We start from the raw sequence: 25,255 nt of genomic DNA, 5'->3' as shown, positions 1-25,255 counted from the left end.
TATCTGTGGAGCAGGCGAAAGAGAACAAGTCTGCGCAAGAAGTGACGCGAGATTGCTACACCAATGAACAGTGAGAGGAACAGGATTGCGTAATTGGTGGGGGGGAGCGACTGGAGTAACCCGCTGTCCCTGCTTCGCTCTGTCTTTGTCCACTCGATTCCCTCCTCCTCCTCTGAAGGTATGCGCGGCCCTGCTCCACAGTTAGTTGGGACAGGGTATAGAATTTTCTCAAGCTCATTTTGGGAATGCAAAGGTAAATTTAAAGCCAAAATGCTCATAAATTAGACCTTTGTTTAAAATGTTAGGGTGATGTGGAGAGAACTGGGGTGCAACGCCCCTCTCCCACTTCATGGCAAGTCAACGGGTGACGTGTCATAGGATGTCTAGTGGCTAGAAAAGCGGAAAGAACAAGCATTAAATATCATCTTTGGTACAATCTATAGTCAGAAACTGTTGTATCTCTAGTGTCCACATCTGCGTACGAACCATAAGTATAAAGCTTGGGGGGGGGGGAGAAGTTTTGTTCTGTTCCCTTACACTAAACCGAGTAATATACACACATGTACATTCCGATGTCTAAATAACTTATATATAGGCCAAAATACGCAGCGTAACATAGGCTAACCAACAACTAAAGAATGACGCTGACTGCAAAATTTCACAGCCAAATTATTTGAGTATTTAGAAGAAAACCTCTGCATCACTGTAACTTAAATATTGATTGATTCGTTTGTTTCCAAGTCTACATTATGCACGGAAAGATTAATTGGGACTGGCACTACAGTTTAAAGTGGGATCCAAACCACTATCGTATCTCCCACCGGGCATCGAATCCGGGACCCCTTGATTACAAGACAGCGACGTTACCACTACGTTAAGGGGAGGTCCTGTAACAAATAAGTTCATTGAAGGGTATATCAAAGCTGAATTAACCCGAACATCGTATACGCAACACTGAAATCTCTGAACATCGGTAATTAGTAATTACAATATCGTTTAATTTGTCTGCCTTATGTTGTAATATGTTGCGGCAACTAATGGTGGGGCAATTATAGAGCAAGAATGTCTGGTCTTTTCACTCCCCTGGCCCTGTTTTAAGAATGATTGGAAAAGAGCCAGCAACTGCTGTTCAGACATGTGCACCTGCTATAAGCAATCACGTGACCAACTTCTTAGACAACGCTTACTGGCAGGTAATCAATAATGTTAAAACTCAGACATGTACGCAATCAGGTCTAACCTTATTTGCCATGGAAGAAATATTTATATACATTGCTCATGTGCAAATGTTGCAAATAGAAAACAAGAACACATTTAAGATGGAATACATTTAGTCTTACATTATTCAGGTTACGAGAGAATGCTGAAACATTTATCCGATAGGCTGAAAAGACGTATTAAACGCACGGCCATAAAAATAGGCAGCTGGGCAGAATTGCACTGGTTCCACATACGAGAAAAGCAAAGCAAGAGCAGGACAAACGTCGCTGGTTCCCGCGCAGTGTGTGTCAATCAACAGAGCTCCGTTGCCTAATTCGAGCATAAGACCGACCTCTCTCCGGGACACTTTTGTGTCATCTCTGACCTTTCGAGCAAATACTGTCAGTTTGTATCACACGTGGATTACAAAGACCAACTCTACGAGATCTTTCATTCTCTTAAACCTCCGAACACGTGGAGTTGTGCTCCGACGTGGCAACAGCGCGAACTTCTGCCACCCGCCTAATTCCATGGCTGTGCGTTTAGCTTCTTTATAGTAAACTAAATATATGAAAGTTACGAAAAATGGAGCATATATACTGTACTTCAGAACAATGGTGATTTTCATATTTTTGTACTTCGCTTTTCTGCCACTCTCAGCTAATCGCGAGGGTTAGTGATATGATGAATTTGATAGAGATATACAAAGGAAACCCATGACCAAGACGTGGGATTCGAACTCTGAACCCCTGGAGTCGTAGTGCGCTGTGTTAATCGGGTGTAACTCATCGCAAAAAAGAAAAACACCCTGCCCCGCCCTTCATTTTCTGAAGTAAGTGCGGGATGCTTTCGTTGTTAGATTAGGTGGCAGCATAAATAGACTGCAATTTTTCGGGGCTTGATCGAAAAATTATTATTTATGCTAAGAGACAAGCCTACCAACGCTTACGTCAGAGGAAGTGGGCGAGACAGGTGTTTGGGTTCCCTGCGAATATGGAGACCCGTGCGAACCACACCGCCACTGAAATCTGCGGCCATTAGTAAGAGAGTAAGTAAGGTATCATTGATAAATATACAAACCTCAATTTGATTCCAGGTATGCTTTTCATGTTCCCCCTTGGGAATAGGATACAATCATTAACGTAAATATTTTTATTAAAAAGAGAAAAATAGCATTTCAACATCATATATGATTGTTTTTACACAAAGCTGGACCAAATCGGTTTCCCAAAGCGAGTAATCCTCTTCCCCTCCCCCCGGAAAAAAGGTATGAAAAATTTCCCCGATTCGGTAAAACTTGACGTCAAATATGTGCTAAAAGGTCCATATCGAGCAAAAAATAAATACACGTGTAGCAAAATGTATAAAAAAGTTAAAATATAACAAAAAGGTACATACAGGGTGTCTCAAAAATAATAGCGCAAACTGCCACAAGTGGAAGTACACGATAATAGAAGCAAAAAAGTCTCAGTAAACATGGTCTGCAAACGAGCAGTTTTCGAGATAATCGCAAATGTGAGATTACAAGCCGCCACTGACCGACTTCATTATTTGTAAACGTCGTTCTAGTTGGTAAAATACTAATAATGTGTGCGAATGTTCTGTTTGATTCCAACGCCACCTCTCGGAAATGTTCTGTTTTGTAAGGAGTAAAGAACTTTGTTTACAAAATGCAATCAATGACGGATTGTAACCACACATTCGCACACATTATTAGCATTTTACCAACTAGGACGACGTTTACAAACAATGAAGTCCGTGGCGGCTTGTAATCACACATCCGCGATTATCTCGAATACGGCACGTTTGCAGACCCATGTTTATCAAGATGTTTTTGCTTATATTATCGTGTACTTTCACCTGTGTCAGTTTGCGCTATTACTTATGAGACACTGTATATAAACAAGTTCAAATCTAGCAAAACAAAATACTGTTAGGCACAAATCTAGTAAAAAGAAATAAAATCTCATTACACCCGAATACCACAGATTCGAGTTCAAGCACAATCTCGTTGCCAGGTATATTCTGAGAACCAAAAAACAAAAGATGCTGCAAAAGGAAGTAAAAACAACGACCCTGAACTTCTTTCTCGAATCTCGATCTGAGCGACAAAGCAACCAACGCTGGATGATCCGCATCATGGTTCGTTGGCTCGGGAGGGCGTGATGCTCAGCCTTCCAACAGCGCCAACCGCAAGGGAAAACAAAGGAAGTTCATCAACACTACCTGCGCTTCAGAGAGCCCTTCAAATTCACTGTTTACCACTATTGTGCGTTGGCAAGAGTCCACAAGAAATCCGCTGACATCTCCAAAATATCGCACATGCTATGTAATCGGCTGGTAATGTCAGCCGTTCCAAGGTGTAGACCGACGACATGAGAAGTAGGAAATACGGTGCGGTCACTGGATATAAGTGGAGGAAACAATTCCTACATCGTATAATAAAGCAATATAAAGAGAACAGACAAAGTATCGTTCAGAATAGTCAAACATAGATGTCCAGCACTTGCAAACTTTTCAAACACGAAATTCTATCCACTCTTCATAGGGAATTCATGACGCGCCTGCGTCATGGGAATTTTTAGAGGGACAAAATTTTATAGTTTTGCTACCAATTCTATATATCTTCATACAAAAATGGGGGGGGGGGTTCTTTCGTTTGACTTTTTTTATTTTTTATGGATATTATGTACAGTTTTTCTACTTTACACTGAAATACTGAAACATTTTTCATCTTTAATTATTTAACGTCGCTTTCCTACCTTGTGGTTAATCGCGACGAGGAAGACGGGAAAAGAATTGGAGAAATGGATGGTATTCAATTTGACGTCATCTGCCTATTGCACTGTGAGTAGTTAGCACGTGAGTTCATCCAATTCCGGCAAATAAGCGATCAGCTGGAACGTACGAATGCTGTTGCAACGAAGTTGCTCCGCAGAACGCACAATGAGTGTCATAAGAATCGTTAGAAACAGATTACGTTCGTGTATGTCTGATGAATGGTCAATGTCTACCTTATTCTTCGAGTCCAATATTTTAAAAGTGGTGTAAAATGAGGAAATTATCAAAAAGTTTGTTGCAACAACTTTCCAACGACAGAAGATATTATCATTTATGTAAAATGTTATTTCAATCAATGTGAAAGTAATATACAATATGAATATGCATGTAAATATCTACATTGTAAACAACACCTAAAGTAAACTAATATTGCTTAAATATGTCTGTTATATTGTTCCGCAAATTTTGTCTAACCTTTTTGGGGGAAGTGCGTCATAGGGCATGATCTTTATCTTTCGCCATGAAGATCTAACATTTCTTTTCAGAATCATGAATGGACAACTTTTCACTAGCGAACTCTTGCCACTTCATGTACAAACAAGAAATACAACTTCTTTTACATGATTATCCTCGGAACAAATATCACTTCTAGACCATTTACAACTCATTAAAACATGTCCCAGGCTTCCATCTATCACTGAAATACGGCGTGCATCAAGCAGTTAAAGTGTAAATAATGTTAATATTCTTGTTATATATGTAAACGTGGTGTTTAACCCTTAACTTCCCACGTGCGGTCTCACAGACCGCTAGCGTTTATTGTTAGGGTGGGGTAGGAGATTACAGCGCTGTCTAGTAGTTGTCCCTTCCCGAACCCTGCATTGGTTTACGTCGTCAGTACCCAAAGTAAGTATATAATATAGTTGAGTACCCACTTGAACGTGACCTTGAGCGATATTTATAGCTTTTTTCGTGCTTAGCAGTCTCCGAGACCGGCCCTGGGCCTGTGTGTTACGGATTCATTCGTCTACTGTGTGTGTTACAGACCCTGATTTTGAGGATAGTGTTTTAAAACAATAAACGCTAGCGGTCTGGGAGACCGCACGTGGGGAGTTAAGGGTTAAATGCTTAAGGTGTTAGAGATATAAATCTTACAAGCCGAACCTATGTTAGCATAACTAATACATTTAAAGCGTATTCATGCTAAGATAACCAAACATAACAGACCTAACCTAACAACATAAGCATTCAGCAGTTAAGTATTTTTTTTTATATTTATTTTAAAATAGAGGTCTGCGAGACCGGACCTGGGACAGAGTGTGACAAAAACATGACCTGGGAAGATAAGGGTTAAATGTGCATTTTATTATTTGCTAGTTTCCCTTCCCTCTTCTTGTTAATATTCTGATGTAAACTGGATTTTCCTGTATTCAGAATTTTTCAAATAAATAATTAGACTGGAAATTCATTCGGTCAGCATACGTAACATGTGCACTTATATATTGACCAATTCCATTTTTTAGATCTGTGAAATAATATTTAATGGGTGCCCTGAACGGTGTCATGAGGGCACATATGGAGAAGGGGAGGTGGACGTAAGGCCACACACATTCTCGATCACACGGTGTGATAACTTGAAAATGCGAATTTTTGGCAAAAATAACCCCATTAAGTTTATAAAAACGTAGATTTTGAAAAAGACTAATCTATGTGACCAACAACACATTGAAATCCAGGTGTATCGAGCGACTACCTGTGTTACAATTTAGGTACTAATCGCATACTATTAATTATTTTTGCATTGTCTGCGGCCCAATTTGCGTCCACTACACAGACCTCGTGCGAAGAAAAAACTATTTACTATGTGAAATAGAAAATTTAACAGCTCTTCCGGGCGATAAAATCGACGTGGTAGCTTCGTAAAGAGATCATCCTTTAGTATTTGTTTCTTTGCCCTTTTTATTGAAGTACTGAAAAAAAGGACAAGTATAAAAGAGATCAACATATTCAATATGTAGAAAAGCTGTGCATATAATATCCTCGTACTATTGCCTCTGAAACAACGTCTTGCCTAATTATTTCTTAACTGAATTCCTAAATTCTGCTTATTATTCTGACATTTTTCAAACTGAATACTTCTCTAAACTGGAGCAGTTGCAAAAAAGGTTTTGCTTTTTTTGTTGCAGTGTTGTGATAACTGGATACCAGTTCGTGCAACTTTCCATTTATAAATGATTTATATATTCTTTGCAAAATGATAAGAAGGGGGCGGGGGGAGTAACCTGTCTCGTTTCGAAGTTCCTTGCTCTACATACTGTAATTTTACATATTACTGTTTGTAACTATTACCTTATTCTATAAAGTTTTCACCTACCATAGTAGGTGATGAGTTCAAGACCTATTACATTAACACTTTCACCAGAAACTCTTCGGTTTATTTTATCAACAAATAGACGCATCGGGTCACAGCTCTCATGGTTATGATGAGTTTAGAAGTTGAAGCCTTCGAATGGTAATCAAAAGCTCCTGGGTTCGATACGCGGTGGAGGCACATGGTGGTTTGGATCCCACTTTAAACTAAAAGTCGAGTCCCAATTAGCCTAGATGTGCATAAAAGTGGATTTGAAACTTAATTTTGTCACATTGTCGTAACCTTAATTAGTATGAAACAACTAAATTGCAATTGTATGAGAATCGAAACTAATTTACGAGAAAATAGCTACGAGGTTTTACAGGTTTGCAAAACACATTTGAAAAAAAAAATCAATTTTCTTCTGGTGAATTGTTAGGCAAAATAAGACAAAATGTAACAAACATCAGTGTATTTCCTTGCCCGCACCTATCACTCTTCACATGTGACTCAGAAAAAAAATACGGAAACAGCAGAACAGATTTATATGTAATTCCCGTGGAAAGAATGTGCATTAGTATAATACCGTTATGAAGTGTTACCAGTGTTGTACGAGTTTACGAACATATGTTAAAAACTGAAATTCCCATGCTATGCCAAGGAACCTTGTTTATACATAAAAAGTAGAATGGAACATCCGTACATGTGACACTGTTGCCAGTGCTAAAGTACTCTTCCTTATATTAATCTATGGTTGGTTTTTTTGGCTTCGCAATCCGTGCAGAATTTGTAAGCTTGTAAATCATGAATGGAAACTGTCATATTTACACGAGAAAATACGAAAACCCATACTGGTCGTATGCTTAATGTATGAAAAACCATGTCAATTGTATCCTGCTTTGTATTCTATGTGATTAAGAAACTAGTTCTTTTGGGGAGACAAAAGCGAGACAAATTTCAAAGACATACGCTTATATCTCGTAACATGTTGACGATTTTTTCTGTGGTTATTGCGGAGCTCTGAGGTCTGTTCACCACCCTTCAAACGAATGCCTGAGGTGATAATTCACAGCCGATCCACGGTGTGTCAATTATACCACTTTCATTTGCTGAAAATATCATGCTGCTACAATTCCTCAATAATTTAAAGCAATATTGGTCTCTCACCAAGTTTTATCATCTTTCATATTGCACCATGTATTGAAGGCACTTAGGCGGTATCACACTCCACACTAGTGTTGCCCACGGGACGAAACGGGACAGGCTTTTAAAAATTCGAGACGAGATTGACCATGTGTCATGAGACAAACGAATATTTTCGAGACGAGACAGCATTTCCACGAGACGAGACAGGCCAAAGTCTCGTCTCGTGGGCAACACTACTCCACACATTCTCGAACTCCACCATAGTGAAGGTTATCTCTACGCTATTTCGGTCGTTTTTAGTGCCTATAAATAGGACTCTCCAGAGAGTGAAGAAGATAATAGAAATAAACAGAGAGGGCAAAGAGGGCGAGGAAAAGGGCAAAGAGAGAGGGACGAGGAAAAGGGCAAAGAGAGAGGGACGAGGAAAAGGGCAAAGAGAGAGGGACGAGGAAAAGGGCAAACAGAGAGGGACGAGGAAAAGGGCAAACAGAGAGGGACGAGGAAAAGGGCAAACAGAGAGGGACGAGGAAAAGGGCAAACAGAGAGGGACGAGGAAAAGGGCAAACAGAGAGGGACGAGGAAAAGGGCAAACAGAGAGGGGCGAGGAAAAGGGCAAACAGAGAGGGGCGAGGAAAAGGGCAAACAGAGAGGGGCGAGGAAAAGGGCAAACAGAGAGGGGCGAGGAAAAGGGCAAACAGAGAGGGGCGAGGAAAAGGGCAAACAGAGAGGGGCGAGGAAAAGGGCAAACAGAGAGGGGCGAGGAAAAGGGCAGAGAGGGGCGAGGAAAAGGGCAAACAGAGAGGAAGAAGAGGCAAAGAAAGAGGGGAGAATAGGCAAAGAAAGAGATGAAAAGGGGAAGATGAAGGAAAGAAAGATGAGAACAGAGCAAATAAGTTGTGCGCTTTCGGAAAAACCATAACCTTTCCAGTCCGGCTACCAACACTGCTTGCATAAAGGTTCAGTGACCATCCAATGTCGTGTGATCTGTTTTTACTTCCGTCGCCTGGGAGGGAAAGTTCACTTTCGTTACGCTTAGTACGCCCACAGCCGTGAAAACAGACTACTCTGCGGGACTTGAGCCGGAGTTGAGGTGGAAAATGTTGAGAGTCTGCTTTTTAGAGATTCGCTTATTGGTAGCCGATGCACATGAATTCCACGCCACCATTACAGACTAGGTAACACTTCAATGACGAACGGTAGGAAAACGGCGAAATAAGATATTTAGTTTCTTTTCCTTATGAAGCTTCCACGTGTTGCTGTTCAGTACATTAACCTTAGCTACTTAACCTTGAAGAGAAACATTAAAGCTACTCGCTGTGTATTGCACCGCCTTTCAATGACATACTCCAGGTTCAGCCAGATTGGAGGTAGTGTAATCAGCAGCTGGCTCCAGCCGCCTTGATCCTTGGTTTGCCGAATATACTATGAGTGTGCTTTATGTTGGGTCATGGTCGGAAAATTCCCACGCAACCTGAGAATGAAACCCGAAGCTCGCGTGTGCCAATAAGACCCAAACTACATACCATCTGTTCTGGACAAAGAACGTAACCGTGTTGTGTCACTTACTTATACGCCAACAAATCAACTATACCCATCAGAGGGCCAAACTGACATCCACATAGGCAGCGAATACGATATTTGACTTATTTAGCGTCGCTTTTCTACCACACTTGCCCAATCGCGACGATGATGATAAGATATGATATTATGAAGGAACACTCAAGAGATTCCCAACGCCAGGATTCGAACCCGAGAACCCTGGCGTCATAGCGTGTTGTGCTAACCTCTCCGCCACGCACGTCGGCACGCTGCATAAAAATGCATTACAAAATGCGTCAAAATGGGCATGGACTTCGTTGTTTTTTATAGGAAATTGAAGGTAAAAAATAGTGGTAGAGAACTTACATCCACATATCTTGGAATTTGACCGTACATATAGGATTGCCCCAGTGCTCGAAATGGAAATTCCTAGCTGGGAGGATGGTTGATCAATTTTGGAGAAAAGTTGAATGGATCACCATTACAGTAGTTGGGAGGGGATGCTTTATGAAAATGTTCTTAACTGGGGTGACAGTATCCCCCGGCACACTTCGGGCACTGCTTGCCCCCGAGAATGAGTATTCCTCAAGTTTATATACAGGGTGCACCTAAGTCACTTACCATTACAATGAAACATAACAAACCACAGCAGGGTGTTTTCTTTTGCCAAAATGTTCTACAGCTCAAAACGTTTTAACGCCAATCCACCTCAGCGTGTGCCCCCCTCTGGTTGCCCTCAGGATGTCGCTGCAATATTCCACTTCCCCATACACGCTGCAGCATAACAACAAACTGTTTGCACAGGTGCAATGATCCATCTGCGAAGTGTAACAAGATGTGCAATAGAGGTTTGGTATACACAATCTTTGACATACCCTCAAAGGAAAAATTCAAGGGCGTGATATCAGGAGAGCGCTGGGGCCAGGCGATTGGTGTGTCACGGCCTATCCATCTCCCAGGAAAATGTTTATCCAGAATATCCCGAACATCATGAGACCAATGTGGGGGTGCTACGTCTTTTTGGAAAATCATGGTTCGCTGCAACTCCTCCACCTGGGGGATTATGTACTGTTCACGCATATCGCACTAAATTATCTCTGTAATGCTGTCCTCCAAAAAGAAAAACGGACCTATCACTCTGGTGTGCATCTGAACATACCACACATTAAAAAAGTTTTGAGCTGTGGAAGATATTGCCACAAAAAAAAACGCCCTGTTCTATGTCATGTGATTTCAGAGTAGTTTGATTGTAATGGTAACGGGACTTTAGGAACACCCTGTATAATTACGAGCGCCTGAGAACTGGATTTCGCCTAAAGATAAGTTTGTCGTCCCGCCTAGCCTCTGGCGGATGACGACCATGCGCAACAAGAAACAGTTCGAGGAAATGTTACAAATTTTACATGAGGAAGCGATGCTATTTTTTTTCAAGGCCGTCCGAGGAGGAAGTACCACCACTCGTACAAAAATAACGCAATTTCCGGTTACAATCCGCGACGCTATTCTTCTTTCTTTCATTTGATGGCCGGCAGGAATTCTCCCAACGTTAATTCTAAAATTGTGGGTGGAATGTTCCCTCCCACGCGCGCGAATCGCTGGCGCCACTTCTGAGTTCCTCCTGCTCACCACACCAGTGATGCCAAAAGCAGGGAAATTTCCCTCGGCACAGGGAAATTTGAGGTTGAAAAGGGAAAAGGGAAATTTAATGAAAAATAGCTAAAAAACAGGGAAATTTTAACTCACATTTTCCTTCTTTTAAAAAGTTCGAAAATATTTTATTTCAGCGTGTACTTTTTCCAAATGAATAGTTAGCAACAGTGACATTTTTCAGTAAGCTTTCCTTCTCCCTGTTATAGATGATGACCTTGACCGGTCAGTCTTATAATTGTCGCGTTTCCTAGAAAGGCCTCAAGGCACAAGCCGCGCTACACCTGGGAAGAATTTGGGACGCGATTTTCAACTTCTTTCCTTGTTCCATCCATCATTTCAGAACGTGTCTTAGTGGCTGTGTGTGTGACACTGTGTGTCCTGTGTCGTTGCAAGGAGAATGGAAGAGGTGACCTGCAACTCCCAAAAACGTTAGAAAACGTCCTGGAGATTTATCTGCGATGAAAAGAGCCTGGCTACAACCAGTTAAACGTAACGAGTGTAAGTGTGGGTGCATAGTATGCGATGTTGTTTTAAATTGCGGAAAAAGTGATCTGGAAAAGGATGCGAAAGGACAAAATTCGTTGCGCCCCAGTTATCTTCTCTTGTTCGAGAATATCTGCCCATTACTTCACAATTTTACGATTTTCATAAATATTTAATAATAATAATAATAATAATATAGTTTGTTCCTAAGGCAAAACAGGCGTCAAAAGATAAATATTAACATAAGGCCCCTAGCTAAGCTTTGACAATCGGTGGGTTTCAAAGTCCGACAATCATTGCGCCGCAGACGATATTTTTTTTTTATTTGGGGATTTTTCAATGCATTAGTGTTTTATTTTAAAATTCAAATGTTTATTTTAGGATAATTATATTATGAAACTATGATCAGTTTCTAGTATTTTATTCAATGGGGGGTTTGAACCCACTAAACCCCCTTATACACGGTCCTGATTAACAGTTATAGTAATACAAAGATACAGCTTCAGATGTGTTTTGAAAATCGAGGGAAATTTAGATCGAAAAAGGGAAATTTTACACTGGTAAAAGGGAAATCCTGCGTTAGGAGATTGGCAACACTGCACCACACGTGTTGGTGCAGAATGTTTCCGTTATGCTTATGGTGTGAAGGTTCCAACTGGTAAGCGACAGGTCTAAATTTATTCACAGGATGCCTCGGTGTCGGGCTGCCAAGGAACATACAGATTTCACGGTGACGCAGAAACTCGGAAGTGTGAAGAGAAGCTGTAGTGATAACTGGAGATATGTCGCTTGATAGGTGCACATGCCAAAACAACTTATCGTAAAACATGTACAGGTGAAAATAATTCCGCTGCCCGACTCAGAGAAAAGGCTCTCTCAAAAATATGTCTGGTTTTGCAGATCCTGAAGCATGGTATATGATAAAGTGTCCAAGCTGGACTGAGCATTGCGCTGTAGAGGTTTTTGGATTGGCAGTTGAAAATATTGTTTAGAGGATGCAAGTGTCAATTTAATGAGCTTTACCAAAACGTCTCAGCTAATTGTACACTCCTGTTCACAAAGTGGACCACTATCTAGGAGGGTGCAATTGAAGCACATGTGTAACAGTAATGTTTAGAGCTCGGAAGTTGATGACCTCAAAAACCTTTACAATTACCTATGGAATGACCTTAAAATTGTTAAAAAAAGGACCTAAAAATAATTTCCGCAATTAAAATGCAAGCTTGATTTATCATAAATTACAAGACTAGTAGAATAATTTGATTAAAATCTGTTTGGTGGTTTAAACTATCGAAGCAAAGGGGAGAAGCAATTTAGTGCTAATGTAGGTTTTTTCCTTCACATTTTTACTTCATTTCATGCTATCAAATGCATTGAAAATTCATGAAGCACCTGGGAAGGAGAAAAATAAACTTAAAAAATGATAAAAGAATTCAACAAAAGCGGAAAAAATGAAAACAAAGAAAAGGCCGGAAAATTGAAATTTCTTTTCTGGTTCTAACCAAAGTGAAACTGACTACTTTCAGGTTTACCATTGTCTTCAAAGTCCAGAAAAAAGATTTATCAACTTCCTAGCCCTAGTAATGTTAATGCAAGGAAGTAGGAATGACTAACAATAATCACCAGTTAAATTGCTCATAAATAATATTCTACGTTAACACGCATATGAATGAGGAATGCAATTGAAAGTAAACCTTTGAACTGGTTAAGTTTTAAATTATTAACAGTTCCAACGATATCCCACAGCTGATATGTTTTGTTATCGCACTACACCAAGGGAAGGCACGTCTAATTCTCATGTAAATTAAGACTGTGCATCTCTGAAATGCCAAAACTATTTTTTTTTCCTATTTCATACTCAAAGCACGTTGCAAGTATTAGGAGAAAAATGAATGTGTGGACACTTTGCGTCACCGTAGGTCCTATGGCTAACCCGACTATACAGCAGTTAGACATTATTCTTGTGACTGACACTCGCATTTTTGTAGGAACAGCCTCAGGGCTTCACGTTTCAAGGGTACAGTTTGAAGCATGTGTTGTATTACGAAAATTCACGCAACAAGAAAAGTTCAAGCCCAAGACAATTGATAAGAATTACTGTAGTAATCTCAATTGATTTAGCAGTATTGCAGTATATTGGCGACATAGAAAATGCATGTTATAAAACACAATGAACTGTATTGCCAAGTGGTTTACATTCAGTTAATTCAGTCCCAAAGCCCTATGGACTTTAGCAGTAGTTACTGGTATCAATGACACCATACTAATAAACCAACACACAAGCACGCACACATATTTTCAAGAATGGATTAAAATGCAAATAATTCCTACCGTGTGTCGCTATCAACTGGTCAATGGCACCATGAACTCACCTGAAATGAGAAAAAAATAGAATTTAATACAGTAATATATTAAGAGTTCAAAAGTTACATGTATATTTCAAACTTACGTTACAGTTGTGGAAGTGTACATATTTCTTGGAATTACCCTGCATTCTACAAAAATGAAATGGTGTATTCGTACAATCACAGAAACAAAGAAGCTAGATTGCGGTATCAGAAGTTATTGCCCTTACACAGTACCAAAAGTTGCAATTTTTATTTGGCTTATGTTTTTTGTTACAGTTAATAACAAAGCAACAACAGAACTGAACCATCATTATATCAAGTACGTATTAAAAGTATTTGGTAGGCCTTCATTACGGTGTGCATGAAAAGTATTGTCTGTGAATCGAATACAGCAGCGGATAATAATTCTCTTCATTAATGAAACAGTGGGAGCTAAATAATCCACTTTATAAGCATACATCTCCCTATAACAACCAAATACTTATTCCTATGCAGGACATTACAGACAAGGTCCATTATTTCTAAAATACAGTTTCAGATGGAAAGCTTTATTACGAAGACTTAATAGTAACGAACTAGTACAGAGTTAAGTTTCGAATTGGATGAAGAATTACTGGAACTTTCCACAATAGGTTGTGCTCGATATAAAAGTTTGTATTACATCAATATAAATTTAATATAACACAAAAATATTGTTTCGTTATTGTCTTATTCGTATGTAGCTTAAATCATGTCAAAACCGGGGGGATCATAGCCTTTGTGCACCGCCTCATGTAGATGAAGAGAGATTAAGCTCCGAAGACTTGGGATATTTTTCAAGGATGCATCACTGAAAAGAAACCTCGCACTCCTTACGCAGACGTTGTATCACCTTGCATCAAAACCTTGGGCGATCTGCCTCCTTGATCATCGTAATTATGGTCCCCGTTGTACGTGACGAAAAAATAAAACGCCCAGCAGAATTACATTTCGGCTTCATCTCGGCCGTGCCATGTGCGTGAGAGGGAACCATCAGGCCTGAAGGATAACTCCCTCAACTTCACGATTCTTTGACTGCGGCGGCACACACTTTTGTCATTACGTTACACAGAAACAAAGAAGTGCGTCACGGATATCTGGAATGATATTTCCCCTTGAACTTTCCATTCTTTTCGCTGCTGGAAACTTACAAGAATTGACTATGATGAACAGAAAACTAAAGAGTGAAATAAGAAATGGACAGAATTAAAAACAACCACCTAGTGGATGGTATAGTTTAGCTACACATATTTAGATTAACCTATATACAAGTAGGATTTATATGAAGGTGTGTAACGTGAAGATGTCCGTCCACTCCTGGAAATACCAAGTTTCCCTACTCTTTTTCCAAAACAAATTTCTAGACATTTCCAGCCGTTTACAAATACATTTCCAGAATATTATGTAATATTAACTTACATCAATTCTACAATAAATTGTTTTAGTGAAAACAAAAAAAACAATGGCTTCAGTTGAAATAACATCACGCTTTAAAGGGCTGCGAGAGTGAGGGCACGTGATCGGACTGGCGACCCGAAGGGTGATTGAGGCAATATGAACACCTCTGGTTCATTTCTCCAGTCAACATTCTACAAGGTACCAGATCAGGAATGAAGACGTCTTTGGAAGTAAGGAGTTTCTTTTTTACGAGTATCTACACCCTGTCCCAGCGAACTGTGGAGCAAGGCCACGCATAGCGTCAGAGAAGCGAGGGAAATTGTGTGGCCAGAGCGAAGGAGTACATGCTGCTGGGAAGTCAATCGCTTTCTAGCACTCCACGCAATTCCGTTCATCTCCGTGTTCATTGGTGGAGGCGTCTCCCGTCACTACTTGCGCAGACTTAATTTTGTTTGCCTGCTCTACAGTTATCTGGGACAGAGTAAGTATAGTAACAAAATCAACACTGTATGCTCATAAGTGTATTTTAGAAAGGTAAGATAAAGTTCCCAGTGCGTATACCACCGTGCCATGACGGCACATTTAGGGGATGGATGTCGGGGGTTGGGCCCCACACATTCTCGATCTCTGCTATTTTTTAAGGTGATGTGATCAGCACCACGCTCAAGCCGCCCTTCCCCCCCCCCCCCCCCCGTACACATTGATTTGAGGCTGGGGGAGCCACACAGCCGCTTTAAGCGGGGACAAGGTAGGAAAATTTCCGACCTTAGATCATCCAACCCGGAAATCGAACCCGGGTGTCTCGATAAAGTGAGACTCATTCCAGACATGCTACAGGTTCTAATTTCAACAATAATGAACCAAATTACGACTTAATAAAAATGAAAAAAACACGGAACAACTTGTTAATTTAATTTTAAAGTGTAAGGGATTACATAGAATTTTCTACCTCCAAATATTATTTTAAAAACAACTAACTATAACTTAATGAAAATTAATAATCTTTTATTGATCATCAGTGGACAAAAAAGCAGCTCCCTTGCAATTCATGCGTCAAACTTGTTATCAGAGTTCAAAGTAAGTTGCTGAGGATCAGAAGATGAAAAATTGCAGAACGTGGCTCACCGGTCTATTGAAAAGTCAGGGCGTGTAAGGGCAAGGCACCCAAAAGTGAACCTCACTTCCACGTAGTACACCCCGATAACTGCTTTATGCAGGCCACCAAGGCTCTGGCGACTGGCCCTATGGCCAGTATAATTGTGTTTTGTCCTTATATGTGCAGAGTGTCTCTTTACAGCCTCAGCTTCTAACCCAGGTAAGAATATTTTAGTTCTCAGACACGTTTACTTTAGTTATGGTAAGGGGCTGGTCCCCGTATAATGTGACGGGTGCAAAATAGCCTAAGTACTGACGCACCCACAATTTTCAATTCGATTACTGAAAATTTATTGTATTAGAAAATATGATTAGCAGCCGCTCATATTCGCCACATATTACAAAAACAGACAAAATTTATTGATAAAAGAAATGAATTTGGACAATGTATAGGCGTGAAGAAGCTCTGGGGTGCTTGCTTCCTGAATAATTGCCTCGTCACAGACCAAAATACCCAGGTACTCCACCAGACCTGCTGTATAATTTACTTCCGCAAAATCTATACCCAAGAGTTGTTTTAAAGGTCTGGATCAACACATTCTCCATGAAAGAGGATTCGAAACTCAGGGCACTTCCTGGGGAGCGCATGATATATGTTCCCCCACGGTACCTTTAGGTTCGGTACTACTAGAGGGCCGCTAGTGAAGTTCTTCCAATACTAGAAAGAGCAGATTCCTCATCCAATTTGGGCCGATAAGAGGGTGGATTCACCAGTCATCCATAATTCATACCGCGTATCTAGATTGGCTCAAGAAAGTGGCCAGATGTGCGAGAGATATGGCCGTTTGGTTCGTACGAGAGCTGCAGACCCGACAACAACGAGACTAGCCAGCAGGAGGGTATTACTGGGCTCATTTCTAGGCTCGCTTCTCCGCCTCTGTCCATTGCTGTCTGCGTCTATGATGATCTGTCTACGTGTCCAAAACCTGAGGTAGCAAGCAGCGTGAGGCAGATTCACTATCTTATTCGGGGTTCGAGTCCCGACCTGACTACAGGTGTTCCTTTCGGTATGACCATCGTTTTTACATAATCGCCATTCACGTTCATCCTCACCTTTAGCCGCAAATTGCAAAAAGAGATCCAAAATAAATACCAACCCAAGGAGAAAAGTACCTACTTTCCATACTTTTCAACAGTCCAATGGAATAAGTTCTAACAAAGTGGCAAGTCTGGTTTCTTAAGATAAAACCACATACAATTTCAGTCATTCCTAATGGAAATTGCGAGTTGTAAGTCGAAAGTCCCATATTACATTCGCCTGCGTTTATATAATTTGCTTCACAAACTAGAATATGACAGGTTTCATTATCAACCCTTGATTCCCCGAAGGGCGAGGGGGGCTGCAACGCAAACCACCTCTTGCTTTTTAATTTTCATGTGTGAATACTTCTGTAAAAAATTGAAAGTAAATTACATTGTTCTCTAGGGTGTTACCACAGTTTCTGTATTACTTTCGTTCATCAAAGCATAAAGGTAACGTACATACGAGGAAAATTCACGTGCTGGGCATATCAGCCCCCCTTGGGATGCACTCATGCCGGTAACATTTTACAATTGGTTGGCATTTTTTGTAATTATTATAATTACTACACGTAGAAATGAATGATGAAATTTGTCTGACACTCGTGCAATAATTTGTTCTTATTTTTATCAATGATAGTAACTTGTATAATTAATATATAATTACACCTATCTAGGTATATAAACAAGAAAGCGAACAATGATTAAAAAACACAAGGGTTTCTTGAATTTTAGTGATCACTCTTCTCACGATGCAGGGAAATATCTTTATCTAAAATGCTACGACAAAATTTAAAAGATTGCAAAATATATATTTAAAGCAAAAAATATCTTCACAGTGCAAATATTAAAATGGCATAGAAGAATTAACGATCCTCGCGGATGGCATGTAACTCGCTTCTTAGACAAATTGGAGCAATTTTACTAATTGCAATGAAAAGTTCTTGTTGAAAAAATAAGATCTGTTTAGCATAATGTTACGTGCTATCCGAGACACGACATGCAGCCTGTGTCTGTTAGAAGTGGGAGCACTTTTACTTAATCCAGGTATACGATATAGTGTTACGGTCGCCTGAACAGCAAAAACTAGGGACCGGTTTTAAGGCGCAGCACCTTTCCAATAGCAGTTTCCTTACCCATCGTTTGAGATATGTATTTTAGGACATGAAATCAAGTCAAATGAACAAACTTTGCTGCACCTTTTCGTGAGATTAGCACATTTATCACTTTTTTACCCTTCTTTGATGCTTCAGCACCTTTTTCCTTCATTTCATGTTTTGTTAAAAAAAATTGGACAGAAAAATAATTGATTTTCACTCTTCTTGAGCAGCTATATAAAATCCCATAGTCTCAATTTGTAGAGCAGAACGAGAGCTATAAAATGGTATAATATAATCATTGGAGCCCCATTAGTTCCCAAGATAATATAAATCGATAATCTCAAAGCATTAGTGACACATTCGAAAACAGAAATGTTGAGCGTAATCTAGTATAGTAATTTGATTGAAATCCAGTAAATGCTACGTTTACTTCTTAAATACTTGTTACTTTATATAACTAACTAATGGTTATTTGTTACAGTGTTGAATAAAGAATGTTAATGTAACTGGTTTTACTCTTGAATAAAGGAATTTTATATTTACCTTTCTTTGCACCTTTTTGAAAACATTTTCAGAACTTTTTCCCCTTTTCCAGACCATAATTTTGCACCTTAAAATAAGTTCCCTACCGATAACCATTTCCAACATGTACTGCAAAGTCGAGAAGTTAGTGTTCTTTTGATGCTTCTTCGAAATTGAGAATTACCATAACTCGACTATAAGAGGCGTGTTCTTAAGGAGAGAATAATTTTCTCCTCAAACACGTGTTAATTTCAGAACGTGTATATAAACCGTTCATGAACTTATTAAAAGTTTAGTAATTAGAATGTTATGCAAATAGGAATTATATGAAGAACCTAAAGGAGAGTCCTGTGCTCAACCCAACAATCCCACAGTCACGTGACATTCTGCATCATTACCTTCCACTTAATGTAAGGGTCTCAATTCTACGTACTGGCTAATTGAACTCCTTTACATACCCTACTTGTAATAATATAATACTAGTAACTTGCTGCTACTTTCTATTCAATACGAAGAAAAGCAGCACATCACGGAACCCATTCCATTATTTTCTACACATGCATAAATAGTCCACACTACGTATGTAATGTCAATAAAGCACTAATGTACCATGAAGCTGTACTCTTAATATTCTCAGTACAAACATAATTGAGAGAAACTGCCATTTCGAATCTATGACTTGATTCTCATTCTGATGCTTCTTCAAGGTTGAGAATTACCGTAATAATTCGACTATATGAGGCTTACTTTCGCTCCACATTCTACTCTGGAAACAAGCCCATTGTCGTTTACGGTTATGTCAAGGAAGGTTGTGGACATTCGCCATGGGTTTTGCTGAGCGACGAATACATTAATGCTGCGAATCACACATCTGTCAAGTAAGCTTGCAATAACTGCATAGAAACCAAACTATAGGGTGGCGCATGAAATGCCCTGTTACAACTGTACTACTTGGCTATCGGCGTTGCAACTGCGTGGGTAAATGTACTTCGTGAAAATGCCATAGATGACATCATAATTTGAATTGGTTGGAGGTGGAGAGTGAAATTGTGGACAATGAATATTTTACTGCTGACATGACATATTTTCGCAGAAATAAAGACTGTAGCATACAGTCAAGAATAGTTTCCATTTCATACTTTGGTAAGTGAAGGGTTCCTCAAAAACAAAGCAATTTGAGGCAAATGTTCAGTGCCGAAAAAAGAGCGACTTCAAACCTCGAGCGTTCTTACACCTGAAAATATTTGGTGGCGAGTGGCTTCTTTGAAATTGCCGGAAAATCAAAAGGAGAGCGTGTGTTGAACATTGTATCCTTTAGAGAGAACTTTTCCAGACTATGGTTACTAACCAGTTCTGTACTAATCTTATGAAGAATATACATAAAACAAAATGTTTTGAGATTTCGTGGGCCACCCTGTATACTGCAAGGAAGAATAGCATGTATGTAGGTAGAGGGATCTAATGAACTTGGTGAGAAACTGAACGTATGCGGGGAGGTCCTCACGTGAGAAGGATTACTTGCAAGCTGCAGCCTCGTTTCCAGATAGGCGGAACAAATGGGCCGAGATAAAAAGACTTCCATGAACCATGAGTATCCTTGGCGAACTAAGAAAACGGATGTTACATAACCTGTGCAAGGAAGTACAAAAGTTGGTTCTTGAGTTTTAACGTCCAACTTCAAGCACCACACTTTAATGGAGGACAGCTGGCAGTTTACGGAAACTCATTTTCCTTACTTCATGAATGTTTCATTCACTCCATTATCCACGTCTCAGTTTGAAAATCTAAACGAGACCGAGACCAGATCTTCCGGGAGGTTTGCAAAATCGAGACGAAACAGGTTTACTCTGCGAGTGTCTGGTCCACTCCAAGAGTTTTGTATCTTATAAGAACGTAAGGCAGGGGTGGAAAAAAACTAATTCAGGCGTCAGCTCCATTTCTCACAAGTCAGCTTTGTTTATTTTTGGCAAATATGGTTTAAGAAAAACATGAATCCAACTAAGATAAAGCTACACATTTTTAAATATGATCTTAAAACATTTCCTTGTATTAATTAATACAAGACTGGATTAAAAGTAATTAATTCTTGTGCCAGCTTTATAAAGAATTTACCATATCGCCTGTGATTGGCGTGCTGTTTAGTTTGAAGTATTATTTCAATTTAAATTTATGCACAGATGGGGTAATTGGGACTAGTTCAAAGTGCTTCCATCGGGTATAGTCCCGAGATCCCTTGATTACAAAGCGGCAAGGTTACCAATACACCATCAGGGAGGCCTTAGGTGTGCTGTCTATTGTGGCAAAGTTGTTTTGATTTTGTTTTTCTTCTTAATAAACACAAGAACGCCAGAAATTACGCACTCCGCAATCGTGACGATAATTCATCCTATCAACAATCTCAGTGTGAAAAATTTCGCATTTTGGTTTCTAGTATTTCCAAGTGAAACGAGTTCAGGCAGTGTCAAGAAAGACTCTGTCTTGGATGCTGTCCCCTACTTTCAGTAACTGAAATAACGGGACATTGTTTCTCTGTAAGTGCGACAACTCATTGTCGTTAATTTGCTGCTCACAACCTTTTGCGCAAAAAAGCATAAAGTTTGCGGAAGTAGACCGAGGTGATTTGCAAACTCAGACAGGTGTGAAACGAGGACGTCGCTCTTTTACATGCGGCTGGTTAATATGCATGAGCGCAAAAGTATCTTTCAAATTTAGCATCTCTCTCGCTAGCCTCTGAACTGAGTGTTTGAAAATGGAAGTGGAGATAGGGGAAGATGTCCACTCTTCTTTACGTTATTTATACTTTAAAACCAAAACCACTACAGCAAATGTATAAACGAATACAATCATTGTGATTAAAATTGAACAATTTAATTATTTTGCATCATTCCTACCACCCAAGAGAGTGGTGACCGGGAATGGCCTCTTGTCTACCATGAAACAACCAGAGCCCAATCTCGTACCCAAACAAATAGCATAAAAACTGCATTTTCACCTGTAGTGTTTTAGCACATATGAGATAACGCTGCACATATGATCGATATAAGTAAAATTGTTAAAATATTTGTGAAAATGCAGTTTTTATGCTATTTGTTACATGTATCATTTTCTTATTTTCTCCACATTAAACTAGCAGCTGGAACAGAAGGGCTGGAGAATTTAGTATTTGTTTAGTGTTCTTAGCCAAACTACGACGATGACTATGGATAATGATCATTCTCCATCCACTGCAAGAAGGAAGTTCATGTAAACAAAACCAATGACTTCGGGGAAATGGTTCCTTTCCGGCTCTGGTTTCCTTTCCTGTGTGTCAGTTCCCGTGTCATTTTGCTGATGAACATATTGGTGGTAGCTGTATACGTAATAACGCCATTATAGCAACTAGTTGAGTTGTATGGCTAGATCAGATGCAATATATTACTACGCGCAAGATTCCTATGTAGCTGCCACTGGAACAAGCAAAAGGATTTTTGATAAGCTACGTTTACATTGACTTTGTTCTTAGAGCGGACAGAGAATAGACGAGATTGCTGAAGGGAAACGTAACCTCCAAAAATATAGAATGCATATGAATGTCAGTTTTGCACGTTTTGGATTATTTGAATTTGAAATGTTTTAAGTCCACTTTATGCACAGAAAGGCTAATCGGGACACGACCTACAGTTTAGTGGGATCCGAACCACTGTGCCATGTGCCTCCACCGGGCATCGAACCCGGGACCCCTTGATTACAAGGCGACGACGTCACCACTACGCCATTGGACCCTTGTGGATTATTCTTAGTTACCAGCACTTTTTTCCGCAACTTTCAGGGCAATTCGAGTAGATTTCATGCTCAGTTCCGGGTGATATTTTCGGAACAAAAAAATACAACTTTTGTTCAGAAAAAGTAATACGTTCATTGTTAACAAAAAAACAATGCTTAACAAGTAGTCAAAAAATCAGGAAAGGCTAGTCTCAGCGGTAACTGACAAAATTCAGCAATCGTAGTGAATACACAGAAAGCGACCATCTCCCCCAGGACACGAAATGCATGCATCTAGATGAAATTGTAACCGTCGCTCGGGATCGATTACCTGACGCTGCTGTCTGGATGGGCGGCGTCTCCCCCTCCATGCTGCCTCGATGACTCACGGCCGAGGAACGTTGCGTGTTCCGGCGACCTCGGCCAGTCAACATGTACACACAGGTACGGCACAGGCAAAGGAACAGGGTGTGCTAGCAGCGCGGGCATCATTTCGATCCGTCGGACGCGAAGCTATTTTTATGGCCTGTTACTTCCTAATTTCGCTTTTCTCGCACTGCAACCCAATAAGGAAATTGCATATCCTCACATTCGTGCACACGCAGCAGGTTAATGGTTGGGGACTGTCCTTTCCAAAAAAAACGTACATTTCTTTGAAAGCATTGCTATGGAGTGGGGATGGCTACAAAATTCGGATAACGGATATCCAGATTTCAAATTATCAGATATCCGTTTGAGATGCAACGGATAAGCCGTATATCCGAATATATGGATAGAACAGATTTGGTGAGGGGTTTGTAAAAAATGCGCACAGTGAAATACGAAAATAAATAAAATAATATGTGGACAGCCCGTAAAACAGATAAAGGACAAAACTGTCCGGTCCGGATAATGCACATATTCGGATCAGATTATCAGAACAAATCTTATATCCGGGTAATCGGGACAATATCCGTATAGCCTAGCCCATTTCAAATCCGGATAGAACATTATCCGATATCTGGATAACATTTTTTTTCGGTTTGGCCATCCCTACTATACAGACAAGTCAAGTGACCACATTATTTGGCAACACCTATCAAAGACCACATTATACACGACGCCGCCCTCCATGTGGGAGTGGCCGCCGCAGCGTGTTAGGCTGCTTCAAATCCCGGCCCGGCATGGTTGTTCCCATGTGACTGAGTGTCCCTTCAACAATTTCATATTGCTCATCTTCGCGATTAGCCAAAACCAGCAGAAAAGCTAAGTAAAATAAACCAATCAAAATTCCACAAGAAACTAGATAACATCCCCATTCGCAGATCAACTGATCTCACCTGGTTAATGTCTACAGAGCTCTGATGAGTAACGTAAGCACCATTACACACATGAACAGTTTCTGCAAACACACTCAAAGACTGAGTACCTATCTCATACTGAAAGGTCAGTGTTTAAGTAACTCAATTTGAGGCTAAATTATTTTCATTTTATATTATGTGCTACTTACATACTTTCGAAGGTTACCACTATGCTAAATAGTGTTGCCCACGAGACGAGACTTTGGCCTGTCTCGTCTCGTGGAAATGCTGTCTCGTCTTGAAAATATTCGTTTGTCTCGGGACACATGATCAATCTCGTCTCGAATTTTTAAAAGCCTGTCCCGTCTCGTCCCGTGAGCAACACTAATGCTAGAGAAGTTAATTGGGGCTGTAATAATAGAGAAACCACTTGGGCTGAATAACACTGGTTGCTTGATTGATTTGCTTTATTTTACTTCGCTTATTGTGCCACTTTTGGCTAATTTGCAAAGATGGTAGATGAAATTGATGAGTGGACACTCACAAACATCTGGTATCACTAACACTAGTATCACAAACATCACAATATAGTGAAGGCAATTTAACCTTGTAGGAGCCATACGAACATGTGACCGAAAAATTAAAATTAAAATCCTGGAAGAATAGTCGAGAGTCTTAGATAGTATCAAGTAACTTCTATACATTCTTTTAATTTCAATGTTGACGCTTTGATAGCTCTGAAATATGTTGTTCGGGTTGTAGCTCCTTCAGTCGCAAGTCGAAGGAATTTCAAATATGATGCGATTTTTCCGACCTCCATCGATTTCCCTGCTATGCGGTTCTTGGGCTATATCTGAGACGGGGAGATATCCGGATGACCTCGGTTGGTGAAACGAAAATACTGCGAGCAAGTGCTGCAGAAAATCTGGTGGGGGACTGCATAGCATAGCGTTTGGAAATAGACCCGAAACACGTAACAGCAGATTATTTCTACCTCGTAAAAAGATCTCCAAAATAAAGTCTGCCGTCACCCTGGTTTGCCTATACGCTATATATCGATGAAAACGTCGCACACATCGTCAGTCTTGAGTCTGAGGAATTTGTACATTTTAATTGTTCTACCGTCGCTTTCAGGATAATCACGACTTGACGAAATTTTTGACAGAGCTCCCACAAACAGAAGTGCCCATGTTTAGAGTAGTTTTTCTTCAGTCCCTTCAAGTGAATGCTAAACTGGAGGCCATGGACGCAAGGGCGCCAGCAAGATTTTTTTATGGGGGGAAGGGGGGCAGAATAATATAAACTTATTATTCTCATTATTTATAATTATTATTGATATTACTACTACTTCGTGTGTTTTTTTAAATTACATACATTGATAATTTTCATATTCTGTATATCTTATATACAATTTGCATAACTGTATACTAAACATTAATTCATTAACATTAGCTGCTTTTTATAGTTAGATAAATCAGTGTAAAATATAATAAGCTTAAATGCAATCCTACTTCAAATAATAAT

At 39.9% G+C, this 25,255-nt stretch overlaps 1 protein-coding gene across 14 annotated transcripts in view; it reads right to left on the bottom strand.

The window, feature by feature from the left end:
- Positions 1–25,255, bottom strand: part of beta-Spec (spectrin beta chain) — a 418,936-nt gene that overhangs the window by 158,142 nt on the left and 235,539 nt on the right. The window contains exon 2 of one of the 14 annotated variants that reach the window (XM_083113683.1): positions 13,481–13,521. The exons of the other annotated variants lie outside the window; for them this stretch is intronic. The gene's annotated coding sequence lies outside the window, so the exon portion shown is untranslated. The remainder of the gene's footprint in view (positions 1–13,480; positions 13,522–25,255) is intronic. 14 annotated transcript variants of the gene reach the window in all.

The sequence above is a fragment of the Lepisma saccharinum genome, chromosome 28, assembly GCF_977018435.1.
Source record: "Lepisma saccharinum chromosome 28, izLepSacc3.1, whole genome shotgun sequence".
Classification (NCBI taxonomy): domain Eukaryota; kingdom Metazoa; phylum Arthropoda; class Insecta; order Zygentoma; family Lepismatidae; genus Lepisma; species Lepisma saccharinum.
This window is presented reverse-complemented; position numbering and strand designations above follow the sequence as displayed.